Genomic DNA, 15,366 nt, shown 5'->3' with positions numbered 1-15,366 from the left:
TAAGCCCGTGAGCCACAACTACTGAGCTTGCGCTCTAGGGCCCATGAGCCACAACTACTGAAGCCTGCGTGCCTTAAGCCCGTGCTCTGCAATAAGAGAAGCCACCGCAATGAGAAGCCCGTGCATCACAACAAAGAGTACCCCCGCTTACCGCAATTAGAGAAAGCCCGCGCACAGCAACGAACACCCAACACAGCCAAAAATAAATAAATAAATAAATAAAATAAATTATTTAAAAGATTAAATACCCTATAAAAAGTCAGCAGAAGGAAAGAAATAATAAAGATCAGAGAGGAAATAAAATAGAAATTTTAAAAAATTCTAAAAGTCAATAAAACCAAGAGCTGGTTGTTTGAAAGGGTAAACAAGATGGAGAAACAGGGAACCCTCCTACACTGTTGGTGGGACTGTAAATTGGTACAACCACTATGGAGAACAGTATGGAGATTCCTTTAAAAACTTAAAATAGAGCTACCATATGATCCAGCAATCTCACTCCTGGGCATATATCCAGAGAAAACCATAATCTGAAAGGATACATGCACCCCAGTGTGCACTGCAGCACTACGCACAATAGCCAAGGCATGGAAGCAGCCTAAATGTCCATCAACAGAGAGGTGGATAAAGAAGATGTGGTACATACACACAATGGAATATTACTCGGCCACAAAAAACAACAAAATAGTGCCATTTGCAGCAACATGTCTGGACCTAGATAGAGATTATTATACTAAGTGAAGTAAGTCAGACAGATAAATTTCACGTGATATCATTCATATGTGGAATTTAATTTAAAAAAAGATACAAATGATCTTATTTACAAAACAGAAGCAGACTTATAGATATCAAAAACAAACTTATGGTTACCAAAGGAGAAACATGGTGGGGAGAGATAAATCAGGAGCTTGGGATGAACACACGCACATATAAGATAGATGACCAATGGGGACCTACGGTACACCACAGGGAACTCTACTCAATATTCTGTGATAAGCTATATGAGAAAAGAATCTGAAAAAGAATGAATATATGTATATGCATAACTGAATCACTTTGCTGTACACCTGAAACTAACACAACTGTATATCAACTATACTCCAATAAATTTTTTTTTAATAAATGTAATTTTGGCTGCGTTTGGGTCTTCATTGCTGTGCGCGGGCTTTCTCTAGTTGTGGCGAGCAGGGGCTACTCTTCATTGCGGTGTGTGGGCTTCTCATTGTGGTGGCTTCTCTTGTTGGGGAGCACGGGCTCTAGGTGCACGGGCTTCAGTAGTTGTGGCACGCGGGCTCAGTAGTTGTGGCTCATGGGCTCTAGAGTGCAGGCTTAGTAGTTGTGGTGCATGGGATTAGTTGCTCTGCAGCATGTGGGATCTTCCCAGACAGGGCTTGAACCTGTGTCCCCTGCACTGGCAGGTGGATTCCTAACCACTACACCACCAGGGAAGTCCCAATAAATTTTTTTTAAAAAGATGCTCAAAATCGCTAATTATTAGAGAAATCCAAATCAAAAGTACAATGAGGTACCACCTCACAACAGTCAGAATGGCCATGATTGGACGAGGGGAAGATGGCGTAAGAGTAAGACGCGGAGATCACCATCCTCCCCATAGTTACACCAGAGATACATCTACACGTGGAACAACTCCTACAGAACACCTACTGAATGCTGGCAGAAGACCTCAGACCTCCCAAAAGGCAAGAAACTCCCCACGTACCTGGGTAGGGCAAAAGAAAAAACAGAGATAAAAGAATAGGGACGGGACCTGCACCAGTGGGAGGGAGCTGTGAAGGAGGAAAGGTTTCCACACACTAGGAAGCCCCTTCGTGGGCGGAGACTGCGGGTGGCGGAGGGGGGTAGCTTCGGAGCCGCGGAGGAGTGCACATTAACAGGGGTGCGGAGGACAAAGCGGGGAGGTTCCCGCACAGAGGATCGGTGCCGACCAGCACTCACCAGCCCGAGAGGCTTGTCTGGTCCCCCGCCGGGGCAGGCGGGGCTGGGAGCTGAGGCTTGGGCTTCGGTCCCAGCGCTGGGAGAGGACTGGGGTTGGCGGCGTGAACACAGCCTGAAGGGGTTAGTGCACCACGGCTAGCCGGGAGGGAGTCTGGGAAAAGGTCTGGAGCTGCCGAAGAAGCAAGAGACTTTTTCTTCCCTCTTTGTTTCCTGGTGCGCAAGGAAAGGGGACTGGGAGCGCTGCTTAAAGGAGCTCCAGAGACGGGCGTGAGCCGCGGCTAAAGCGCAGACCCCAGAGACGGGCATGAGATGCTAAGGCTGCTGCTGCCGCCACCAAGAAGCCTGTGTGCGAGCACAGGTCACTCTCCACACCCCTCTTCCGGGGAGCCTGTGCAGCCCGCCACTGCCAGGGTCCCGGGATCCAGGGACAGCTTCTCCGGGAGAACTCACGGCGCGCCTCACGCTGGTGCAACGTCATGTTGGCCTGTGCTGCCGCAGGCCCGCCCCACACTCCGTGCCGCCCCCCCCCCCCGCCCTGAGTGAGCCAGAGCCCCCGAATCAGCGGCTCCTTTAACCCCGTCCTGTCTGAGTGAAAAACAGACGCCCTCCAGCGACCTACACGCAGAGGTGGGGCCAAATCCAAAGCTGAGCCCCTGGGAGCTGTGAGAACAAAGAAGAGAAAGGGAAATCTCTCCCAGCAGCCTCAGAAGCAGCAGATTAAAGCTCCACAATCAACTTTATGTATGTACCCTGCATCTGTGGAATACATGAATAGACAACGAGTCATCCTAAATTGAGGAGGTGGACTTTGAGAGCAAGATTTATGATTTTTTCCCCTTTTCCTCTTTTTGTGAGTGTGTATGTGTATGCTTCTGTGTGAGATTTTGTCTGTATAGCTTTGCTTCCACCATTTGTCCTAGGGTACTATCCGTCCGTTTTTTTTGTTTTTTAATATTTTTTCTTAATAATTAATTTTAATCATTTTATTTTATTTTACTTTGTTTTCTTTCCTCCCTCTCTCCCTCCCTCCCTCCCTTCCTTCCCTCCTTCCCTCCCTCCTTTAGACAACGAATCATCCCAAATTGAGGAGGTGGACTTTGAGAGCAAGATTTATGATTTTTACCCTTTTCCTCTTTTTGTGAGGGTGTAGGTGTATGCTTCTATATGGGAATTTGTCTGTATAGCTTTGCTTCCACCATTTGTCCTAAGGTTCTGTCCATTAAAAAAAAATTTTTTTTTTAATAATTATTTTTTAATTTAACAACTTTATTGTATTTTACTTTATTTTATTTTACTTTATCTTTTTTCCTTCCTTCCCTCCTTCCTTCCTTCCTCCCTCCCTCCTTTCTTTCTTTCCTTCTTTCTTTCTTCCTTCCTTCTTCCTTCCTTCTTCCTTCCTTCCCTTCCTTCCTTCCTTCCTTTCTTTCTTCTCCTAATTCTTTCTCTCTACTTTTTCTCCCTTTTATTCTGAGCCGTGTGGATGAAAGGCTCTTGGTGCTGCAGCCAGGAGTCAGTGCTGTGCCTCTGAGGTGGGAGAGCCAACTTCAGGACACTGGTCCACAAGTGACCTCCCAGCTCCACATAATATCAAATGGTGAAAATCTCCCAGAGATCTCCATCTCAACACCAGCACCCAGCTTCACTCAACGACCAGCAAGCTACAGTGTGGGACACCCTATGCCAAACAACTAGCAAAACAGGAACACAACCGCACCCATTAGCAGAGAGGCTGCCTAAAATCATAATAAGTCCACAGACACCCCAAAACACCACCAGACGTGGACCTGCCCACCAGAGAGACAAGATCCAGCCTCATCCACCACAACACAGGCACTAGTCCCCTCCACCAGGAAGCCTACACAACCCACTGAACCAACCTTAGCCACTGGGGACAGACACAAAAAACAACAGGAACTACGAACCTGCAGTCTGCAAAAAGGAGACCCCAAACACAGTAAGATAAGCAAAAGGAAAAGACAGAAAAACACACCGCAGATGAAGGAGCAAGATAAAAACCCACCAGACCTAACAAATGAAGAGGAAATAGGCAGTCTACCTGAAAAAGAATTCAGAATAATGATAGTAAAGATGATCCAAAATCTTGGAAATAGAATAGACAAAATGCAAGAATCAGTTAACAAGGACCTAGAAGAACTAAAGAGGAAACAAACAATGATGAACAACACAATAAATGAAATGAAAAATACTCTAGATGGGATCAATAGCAGAATAACTGAGGCAGAAGAACGGATAAGTGACCTGGAAGATAAAATAGTGGAAATAACGACTGCAGAGCAGAATAAAGAAAAAAGAATGAAAAGAACTGAGGACAGTCTCAGAGACCTCTGGGACAACATTAAATGCACCAACATTCGAATTATAGGGGTTCCAGAAGAAGAAGAGAAAAAGCAAGGGACTGAGAAAATATTTGAAGAGATTATAGTTGAAAACTTCCCTAATATGGGAAAGGAAATAGTTAATCAAGTCCACAAAGCACAAAGAGTCCCATACAGGATAAATCCAAGGAGAAATACGCCAAGACACATATTAATCAAACTGTCAAAAATTAAATACAAAGAAAGCATATTAAAAGCAGCAAGGGAAAAACAACAAATAACACACAAGGGAATCCCCATAAGGTTAACAGCTGATCTTTCAGCAGAAACAAGGGAGTGGCAGGACATATTGAAAGTGTTGAAGGAGAAAAACCTGCAACCAAGATTACTCTACCCAGCAAGGATCTCATTCAGATTTGATGGAGAAATTAAAACCTTTACAGACAAGCAAAAGCTGAGAGAGTTCAGCACCACCAAACCAGCTCTACAACAACTGCTAAATGAACTTCTCTAGGCAAGAAACACAAGAGAAGGAGAAGACCTACAATAACGAACCCAAAACAATTTAGAAAATGGGAATAGGAACATACATATCGATAATTACCTTAAATGTAAATGGACTAAATGCTCCCAACCAAAAGACACAGATTGGCTGAATGGATACAAAAACAAGACGCATATATTTGCTGTCTACAAGAGACCCACTTCAGACCTAGAGACACATACAGACTGAAAGTAAGGGAATGGAAAAAGATATTCCATGCAAATGGAAACCAAAAGAGAGCTGGAGTAGCAATTCTCATATCAGACAAAACAGACTTTAAAATAAAGACTATTAGAAGAGACAAAGAAGGCCACTACATAATGATCAAGGGATCGATCCAAGAAGAAGGTATAACAATTGTAAATATTTATGCACCCAACATAGAAGCACCTCAATACATAAGGCAAATACTAACAGCCATAAAAGGGGAAATTGACAGTAACACATGTATAGTAGGGGACTTAAACACCCCACTTTCACCCATGGACAGATCATCCAAAATGAAAATCAATAAGGAAACACAAGCTTTAAATGATACATTAAACAAGATGGACTTAATTGATATTTATAGGACACTCCATCCAAAAACAACAGAATACACATTTTTCTCAGTGCTCATGGAACATTCTCCAGGATAGATCATATCTTGGGTCACAAATCAAGCCTTGGTAAATTTAAGAAAATTGAAATTGTATCAAGTATCTTTTCCGACCACAACGCCATGAGACTAGATATCAATTACAGGAAAAGATCTGTAAAAAATACAAACACATGGAGGCTAAACAATACAATACTTAATAACGAAGTGATCACTGAAGAAATCAAAGAGGAAATCAAAAAATACCTAGAAACAAGTGACAATGGAGACACGACGACCCAAAACCTATGGGATGCAGCAAAAGCAGTTCTAAGAGGGAAGTTTATAGCAATACAATCCTACCTTAAGAAGCAGAAAACATCTCGAATAAACAACCTAACCTTGCACCTAAAGCAATTAAAGAAGAACAAAAAAACCCCAAAGTTAGCAGAAGGAAAGAAATCATAAAAATCAGATCAGAAAGAAATGAAAAAGAAATGAAGGAAACAATAGCAAAGATCAATAAAACTAAAAGCTGGTTCTCTGAGAAGATAAACAAAATAGATAAACCATTAGCCAGACACATCAAGAAAAAAAGGGAAAACACTCAAATCAATAGATGTAGAAATGAAAAAGGAGAAGTAACAACTGACACTGCAGAAATACAAAAGATCATGAGAGATTACTACAAGCAACTCTATGCCAATAAAATGGACAACCTGGAAGAAATGGACAAATTCTTAGAAATGCACAACCTGCCAAGACTGAATCAGGAAGAAATAGAAAATATGAACAGACCAATCACAAGCACTGAAATTGAAACTGTGATTAAAAATCTTCCAACAAACAGAAGCTCAGGACCAGATGGCTTCACAGGCGAATTCTATCAAACATTTAGAGAAGAGCTAACACCTATCCTTCTCAAACTCTTCCAAAATATAGCAGAGGGAGGAACACTCCCAAATTCATTCTACGAGGCCACCATCACCTTGATACCAAAACCAGACAAGGATGTCACAAAGAAAGAAAACTACAGGCCAATATCACTGATGAACATAGATGCAAAAATCCTCAACAAAATACTAGCAAACAGAATCCAACAGCACATTAAAAGGATCATACACCTTGATCAAGTGGGGTTTATTCCAGGAATGCAAGGATTCTTCAATATATGCAAATCAACGTGATAAACCATATTAACAAATTGAAGGAGAAAAACCATATGATCATCTCAATAGATGCAGAGAAAGCTTTTGACAAAATTCAACACCCATTTATGATAAAAACCCTGCAGAAAGTAGGCATAGAGGGAACTTTCCTCAACATGATAAAGGCCATATATGACAAACCCACAGCCAACATCATCCTCAATGGTGAAAAACTGAAAGCATTTCCACTAAGATCAGGAACAAGACAAGGTTGCCCACTCTCACCACTCTTATTCAACATAGTTCTGGAAGTTTTAGCCACAGCAATCGGAGAGATAATTGAAATAAAAGGAATCCAAATCGGAAAAGAAGAAGTAAAGCGTCACTGTTTGCAGATGACATGATACTATACATAGAGAATCCTAAAGATGCTACCAGAAAACTACTAGAGCTAATCAATGAATTTGGTAAAGTTGCAGGATACAAAATTAATGCACAGAAATCTCTTGCATTCCTATACACTAATGATGAAAAATCTGAAAGTGAAATCAAGAAAACACTCCTATTTACCACTGCAACAAAAAGAATAAAATATCTAGGAATAAACCTACCTAAGGAGACAAAAGACCTGTATGCAGAAAATTATAAGACACTGATGAAAGAAATTAAAGATGATACAAATAGATGGAGAGATATACCATGTTCTTGGATTGGAAGAATCAACATTGTGAAAATGACTCTACTACCCAAAGCAATCTACAGATTCAATGCAATCCCTATCAAACTACCACCGGCATTTTTCACAGAACTAGAACAAAAAATTTCACAATTTGTATGGAAACACAAAAGACCCCGAATAGCCAAAGCAATCTTGAGAACGAAAAACGGAGCTGGAGGAATCAGGCTCCCTGACTTCAGACTATACTACAAAGCTACAGTAATCAAGACAGTATGGTACTGGAAAAAAAACAGAAAGATAGATCAATGGAACAGGATAGAAAGCCCAGAGATAAACCCATGCACATATGGTCACCTTATCTTTGATAAAGGAGGCAGGAATGTACAGTGGAGAAAGGACAGCCTCTTCAATAAGTGGTGCTAGGAAAACTGGACAGGTACATGTAGAAGTATGAGATTAGATCACTCCATAACACCATACACAAAAATAAGCTCAAAATGGATTAGAGACCTAAATGTAAGGCCAGAAACTATCAAACTCTTAGAGGAAAACATAGGCAGAACACTCTATGACATAAATCACAGCAAGATCCTTTTTAACCCACCTCCTAGAGAAATGGAAATAAAAACAAAAATAAACAAATGGAACCTAACGAAACTTCAAAGCTTTTCCACAGCAAAGGAAACCATAAACAAAATGAAAAGACAACCCTCAGAATGGGAGAAAGTATTTGCAAATGAAGCAACTGACAAAGGATTGATTTCCAAAAATTACAAGCAGCTCATGCAGCTCAATAACAAAAAAACAAACAACCCAATCCAAAAACGGGCAGAAGACCTAAACAGACATTTCTCCAAAGAAGATATACATAGTGCCAACAAACAGATGAAAGAATGCTCAACATCATTAATCATTAGAGAAATGCAAATCAAAACTATAATGAGATATCATCTCACACCAGTCAGAATGGCCATTATCAAAAAATCTAGAAACAATAAATGCTGGAGAGGGTATGGAGAAAAGGGAACACTCCTGCACTGCTGGTGGGAATGTGACTTGGTTCAGCCACTATGGAGAACAGTATGGAGCTTCCTTAAAAAACTCCAAATAGAACTACCATATGACCCAGCAATCCCACTACTGGACATATACCCTGAGAAAACCATAATTCAAAAAGAGTCATGTACCAAAATGTTCATTGCAGCTCTATTTACAATAGCCCAGAGATGGAAACAACCTAAGTGCCCATCATCGGATGAATGGATAAAGAAGATGTGGCACATATATACAATGGAATATTACTCAGCCATAAAAAGAAACGAAATTGAGCTATTTGTAATGAGGTGGATAGACCTAGAGTCTGTCATACAGAGTGAAGTAAGTCAGAAAGAGAAAGACAAATACCGTATGCTAACACATATATATGGAATTTAAGAAAAAAATGTCATGAAGAACCTAGGGGTAAGACAGGAATAAAGACACAAACCTACTGGAGAACGGACTTGAGGTTATGGGGAGGGGGAAGGGTGAGCTGTGACAAAGCGAGAGAGAGGCATGGACATATATACACTACCAAACGTAAGGTAGATAGCTAGTGGGAAGCAGCCGCATAGCACAAGGAGATCAGCTCGGTGCTTTGTGACCGCCTGGAGGGGTGGGATAGGGACGGTGGGAGGGAGGGAGACGCAAGCGGGAAGAGATATGGGAACATATGTATATGTATAACTGATTCACTTTGTTATAAAGCAGAAACTAACACACCATTGTAAAGCAATTATACCCCAATAAAGATGTTAAAAAAAAAAAATGGCCATGATTGAAAACTACAAATAACAAATTCTGGAGAGGGTGTGGAAATACGGTAACCCTCCTGCACTGTTGGTGGGAATGTAAGTTGGTGTAGCCACTGTGGAAAAACAGTATGGAGGTTCTCAGAAAACTGAAAATAGAACTACCATATGATCCAGCAATCCCATTCCTTGGCATATATCCAGACAAAACTCTAATCTGCACCCATATGTTCACTGCCGCACTATTCACAATAGCCAAGACATGGAAACAACCTAAATGTCCATCCACAGATGAATGGATAAAGAAGATGTGGTACATATATACCACAGAATAATACTCAGCCATAAAAAAGAAATAATGCCATTTGCAGCAACATGGATGCAACTAGAGATTATCATACTAAGTGAAGTCAGAAAGAGAAAGACAAATACCATATGATATCACTTATATGTGGAATCTAAAATATGACACAATGAACCTATCTACAAAACGGAAAGAGACTCAGGGACACAGAGAACAGACCTGTGGTTGCCGAGGGGGGAGAGGTGGGGGACGGATGGAGTGGAAGGTTGGGATTAGCAGATGTAAACTATTATTTATGAAATGGATAAACAACAAGATCCAACTGTATAGTACACAGGACTATATTCAGTATCCTATGATAAACCACAGGATATTTTAAAAAAAGAATATTTAAAAAATATTTTTAAAAGAATATTAAAAAAAGAATGTATATTTATGTATAAATGAATCACTTTGCTGCACAGCAGAAATGAACACAACACTGTAAATCAACTACACTTCAAAAAAATTAATTAAAAAAAAAACAACACCCCCACCCCCAAAATAAAACAAACAAAAAAAGACAATAGCAAAATCACGCTTACCTCAAACAATGAAAACATGCCAACCCTTCCACAAGAGAGGCAGGAAAAAAAATATTATTAAAAAAATACCCTGGGATCCAGGCCAAACCAAACAGGTCAGCCGGCAGGACACGGCCCCTGGCTGCCAGTCTGTCACCCCTGGATGAGGCAATCTGCTGGGTAGAATTCTGACCCACACTCCAAAATCTGCCTGAAGTCACTTGGTAATAAACAGTGTCTCCCTACAGAGGTGGCAGGCTGCAAAAGGCCAGGTCAAACTCAGCAGTTCAACCCTGATCTGATCACAGAGCCCTAGGGATCCCGGCTCCCCATGCCACCCTCCCCACCCTGCCTTCCCCAGCAGGCAGGGACTGATCCCTCAGGAGCTCTGACCCTGGAGCCCCTCCTTGAGCTTCGGTGTTCTCAGGGCGCAGGGCCTGGGCACCTCCATTTGCTGGCTTTAGGAACTCAAAGTTCAGGAACACCAGAGACTTGCCAGTGAGCCCATCCCTGGTCACCACGAAGGGCATCATCTCTCCCAGCCTGCAGTGAGGGCCCCGTCACCGCAGTGAGGGAGCACCCACCACACTTATCAGAGCGCCTGCTGGCGTTTCTCCCCCACGCTAGACTCTCCCGGAGGGCAGGGCCTAGGGTCTCACCATTCCTGTCCTCGGGACTCATCAGGGACTATAACCCCTGACACCCAGGGCCCGCAAAACCTGCCACAGCCATTCTAAAATCTTAGCCTCAGGGCCTTATCCTTGAGAAAGCTGTGTGGGCGTGCTGGAGCCAGGCTGTGGGGTAAAGGCTCTCCAGGACTGTGCACAACAGGCTCACACATTTCGCCATCAGATCCTGGTCACCCACCACAGCCCGGTCTTGAGAGTCTAGAGTCTGGGGTCCTTCAGTCGAGCCAAGCATCCATCTCTGCGTTTTCAGTGTCTGAGAGGCCTGTCATCAAGATAAAACACCCTCCTCTCATTAGGAGTTTTAATCCCTCACTCCAGCACCCCATGCAGTACTGGTTCTGCCACTCTAGCAGATAGATGGTGTCCAGAAAACAGAAAGTGGCAGTTAAAACTACCATGAGGGTGTTCAAGTATGAAACTTATTAAGTATATGTTCTGCTTTCGGAAGGGAAAACGATTCATGTAGTGGGGAAGCCTTTTGAGACAGAAGAACCTGAGTTTTTAGATCCAGGTTCTAGCTGTGAAAGCTTGGGATGATTCCTTACCCTCAAGGAGCCTCTGTTTCCTCATCTGTGAAATGGGGTAACACTACCTAGCTCATAGGGCAGCTGCGCAAAATAAATGAGATGAGGGATGTACAAGGGCCAAATTCTCCTCCCCCCAAATGAGGCAGACAGCGTTTTACACGTGATCACTTTTTAAAATGATCAATGGTATGGACTGAGTTGTTCCACCCTGCCCCCTAATTCATACAACCCTGGTGGCAGTATTTGGAGAGAGGGCCTATAGGGAAGTAATTAAGGTTAAATGAGGTCATATAGGTGTGGCCCTGATCCAATAGGATCAGTGTCCTTATAAGCAGAGACACTAAAAAGCTCCCAGGTGAAGCACAAGTCCCTCTGTCCCTGATATCAAACAGGACACTCCTCATCCCAAACATGTCTGAAGAAGGCTCCAAACTGAGTGTAGAGTCTTCTAGGCCAGTGCTCCTCCAACTCTAATGTGCACCAGGGATCATGTTAAATATGCAGATTCTGATCCATAAGTTTGGGGTGAGGCTGGAGAATCTGTTCCTAACAAGTCCCCAGGGGATCCTGATGCTGCTGGTCTGCGGGCTACACTTTTGAGTAGCAAGGTCCTTAGACTGCAATGTTATTTCCCCACCAAAAATGTATGAACATTCATTCATTCATTTAGATGCCAACCGTCAAATGCTGCCAGGCACTGTGCTAAATGCTGAGGATAAATAAAACGGGGTCTCTGCTCTTAAGGAGTTTAGAGTCCAGTGAAGGCCCTAAGGGGTTTCCCTGATTCCATAAGCCAAGGGCAATGTCAAACACAAAATGAACCCCATTAAAGACAAAGCCCTTCCAGAACAGCCTGCAGAGTGAGAGCACTTACACAAGATGTGTTGGAGGCAACGATAATGCTGAGATGAACACCTCTATTCAAGGACTCAACCGATGACTCAAGCTATGATAAAACTGAACACTCCTGAGAAACAGAGTGGGTGATGGACAAAACAGGTGTCACTGTCGCGTCAGCTGATAAAACCACGGCTATGGAGCCAAGTCTATACATCAGCTCTGGGTCTCCTACTCATTATAGCAATACATATCATTACGACTTGCTGGCACTGGCGAGAGTCAGGGTAACCACCACTAGTGGTGGGAAAAGAGAGCATTCAAGAAAGTGGTGCTTGATGAGAGAAGCAGCTAGGTGGTTCTGGACATACTGGATGTTAGAGCTGAATGTGAGGGTCCTCTTAGCAAAATCCAAACCCTTTAGCCGAGGAGGAAACTAAAACCCAAAGCAGTTAAAGCAGTGGTTCTCAACCGGGGTGACTGTCCAGCCCCACGGGACATTAGGCAGTGTTTCTGGAGAGATTTTTGGTTGTACAACTGACGGAAAGCTATTGGTGTCTAGTGGACAGAGACCTGGGATGCTGCTAAAAATCCTATAGTGTACAGGACAGCCCACCACAACCAAGAATTATCTGTCCCATAATGTCAATATTGCTGAGATTAAGAAACCCTGAGTTAAGGAATTTGCTGGAGGTCAAAGAATGTCACACCACAGACTAGATTAGAGGGGTCCAAGAGAGCATTCGGTAGTGCCGGAAATGTTCCGAACTCTACACTGTCCATTATGGTATCTGACAGCCACATGTGGCTACTGAACATGTCAGATATGGATAGTGTGACTGAAGAACTCGATTTAAATTTTTTATTTTGTCTTTAATAATTTAAATGTAAACAGCCAAGCATGGCCAGTGGCTACCCTATTGGACAGGGCAGGACTACAGTCCGTATTTCCTGACGCCCAGACCGGCATTCTTTCAGTTTCACAGGCTGCTCTTTTCCACTCTTCTGAAATGACCCACCCACCAGACTTTATCACAACGATTTGGCTGGAAAAAATACAAAAGTAAGATAACAGCAGACAAATCTTAAAATGTTCACAAACATCTTGTTTTGTGGATTGCAAAAAAAGCAAAACGTCAGATCATGGTTACACATACAGTGGTCCCCCGTCATCCGAGGTTTCAGTTACCAGTGGTCAACCGCAGGTCCAAAATATTAAATGGAAAATTCCAGAAATAAACAATTTCTAAGTTTTAAACTATACGCTGTTCTGAGTGGTGAGATGAAATCTCCTGCTGTCCCACCAGAACATGAATCATCCGTTTCTCCAGCACATCTATGCTGTATATGATATGTACCCATCTAGTAGGGTTATCAGATCGACTGTCAGTATCGCAGTGCTTATGTTCAAATAGCCCTTATTTTACTTAATAATGGCCCTAAAGTGCAAGGCTAGTGATGCTGGCCATTGGGATATTCTCTTACTGTGCCTAATTTATAAATTAAACTTTATCATACATATGTATGTATAGGAAAAAACAGTATATAGAGAGTTTGCTACCATGCAAGGTTTCAGGCATCCACTGGGTGTCTGGGGACGTATCTCCCACAGATAAGAGGGTCCTACTGAACACGTAATAAGACTGCAGAAACAAGAAAGGTCAAATTATTCCTACTTCCGCTTGCACGGAAGCGTGATAAGACAGAGGTAAAACAAACAGCCCTCTGAGCCTTGAGGTTTTGGCTTATTTCTCCACTTGGTCAACTAACTATCCCCTTCACTTCTCAGAAGCTGGGTAAGAAATGAGGCAGGTCAACATCCTTAGCAAATTCTCACGCTTCCCATCTCCCTCGCATCAGAGGCCAGTCTCTGATTTGCTCGTTTTGATGGAGACCACACTGAGGACGCAGCTGTGTTAAGCACCAGATATACGTTACGGCGCTACATTCTCACCGCAGCCCTAAGCAGCACACATACATTACGTCGCTTCATTCTCACGGCAGCCCCTTCGGGGTACCAGGAGGTTAAATAATTTGGCCCACGTCACACAGTCAGAAGCAAAGCGGGACTGCCAATCTCCTGCTCTTAAGCACGGCCCTAAGGGCCTGAAACCTGGAGTACCAACACTGGCTGCAAAGGCGTGAGGAGCTGCCCGGAGGAGCGGGACCCCTGCAGAACCAGGACGGAGTCCCGGCTCCGCTCTCCACGCCTATCCCGGGTGCCCGCGGCTCTTACCTGTCTATCTCCAGCGCTGCCACCTTCAGCTTTCGTAGAGCTTGTCACTGAAGGCGCGCATGGTGTTGGGCGTGAGCAGCGCGAAATCCTTCTCGGGGTTCATGGTGGCAGCTTGGGGCGTTCCCCGGAGCCCCGCGACGACTCAGCCCGCGGCAGCCCGGGCCGCGCCGGGGCTAGGGGAGTCTGCGGCTCCGCGCTGCCTCCGGCGCCGGCTCATGGACCACGCCGCCCCGGGCCGCCTGTCTCGCTCCGCCGCCGCCGCCGCGCGCCGCCTCGGAACCGGGGCCAGGTCCCCGTCTCAGCACACCTGCCCTCGACCGCCCAACCGGTCAGGAGTCTCACTTGGAACCCGTACCGCAGCTCTTAAAGGGTAACAGCCATCTTACTTGAATCAGGTGACTCTGCAGCAGCTTCCGCCTTCCGCCGCTAGGACCCGCCCCTCTCCAGCCACGCTTCCGCACGCACCTGCAGGGTGTTTGGCCACGCCCCACACGGCTTCACCTTCTACCCTCACACTCCAGCTTTCGACCCCAACAGCCTGAGTCTGGTTTGAGACCTGCTTAATTGGGCCTGTATTACATGCAGTCAACTGCCCGCACGTGGTAGGCTTGGCACTTGGTGGGCTTCTGTAGATGTTCGTGAGAACGAAGGGGCTCCTGGAGCCTGACTCGCTTAGGATAATTTATTCTATACTTGCTGAATCTGCTAGTTCATTCACTACTTAGTCACCAGTCAATATCTCATATGCCAAAGTTTCCCGCATTGGAGTAACACCATCTTGATTTTCGCTATGTCCTAGCCACTTGTACTGTTATTTTAAAAGTACTTGCTAATCAACTCACTTTAAAAAAATCTTAAATTCATTCTTTAGCCTTGCTTATGCCTTAAAATCATGGGTTTGAGTAGTGACATATTTTTCTAAAACATATAAATTGCAATTAAAAACAGAACCATCTGCCTACCATCTAAAATCTCAGGTACCAGCAGTGGCTGTCACCTCACCATTTGGGACTCAGGATGTGTTTATCATGCTCTGATACCTTGCAGGGCTGGGTTACAGACAGCAGAAGCCCCAAATGTGTTGATTGCAGGCCTCCAGGTGCAGCCACTATAAAGTGGCCCCTCCAAGTGCTTTGAAGTTTCACACAAAATGGTGGAACAGAAGTTGAAGCTGTGTGATAAA

The 15,366-nt window shown here is 43.9% G+C and overlaps 1 protein-coding gene across 1 annotated transcript in view; it reads right to left on the bottom strand.

Annotated features, from left to right (window-relative positions):
* LOC115856838 (protein VAC14 homolog) overlaps positions 1-14,442 on the bottom strand; it is a 43,279-nt gene extending 28,837 nt beyond the window's left edge. Inside the window, exon 1 of the mRNA XM_060288716.1 lies at positions 14,184-14,442. The gene's annotated coding sequence lies outside the window, so the exon portion shown is untranslated. The remainder of the gene's footprint in view (positions 1-14,183) is intronic.
* Between the last annotated feature and the right edge of the window lie 924 nt (positions 14,443-15,366).

The sequence above is a fragment of the Globicephala melas genome, chromosome 19 (assembly GCF_963455315.2).
Source record: "Globicephala melas chromosome 19, mGloMel1.2, whole genome shotgun sequence".
Lineage (NCBI taxonomy): Eukaryota > Metazoa > Chordata > Mammalia > Artiodactyla > Delphinidae > Globicephala > Globicephala melas.
This window is presented reverse-complemented; position numbering and strand designations above follow the sequence as displayed.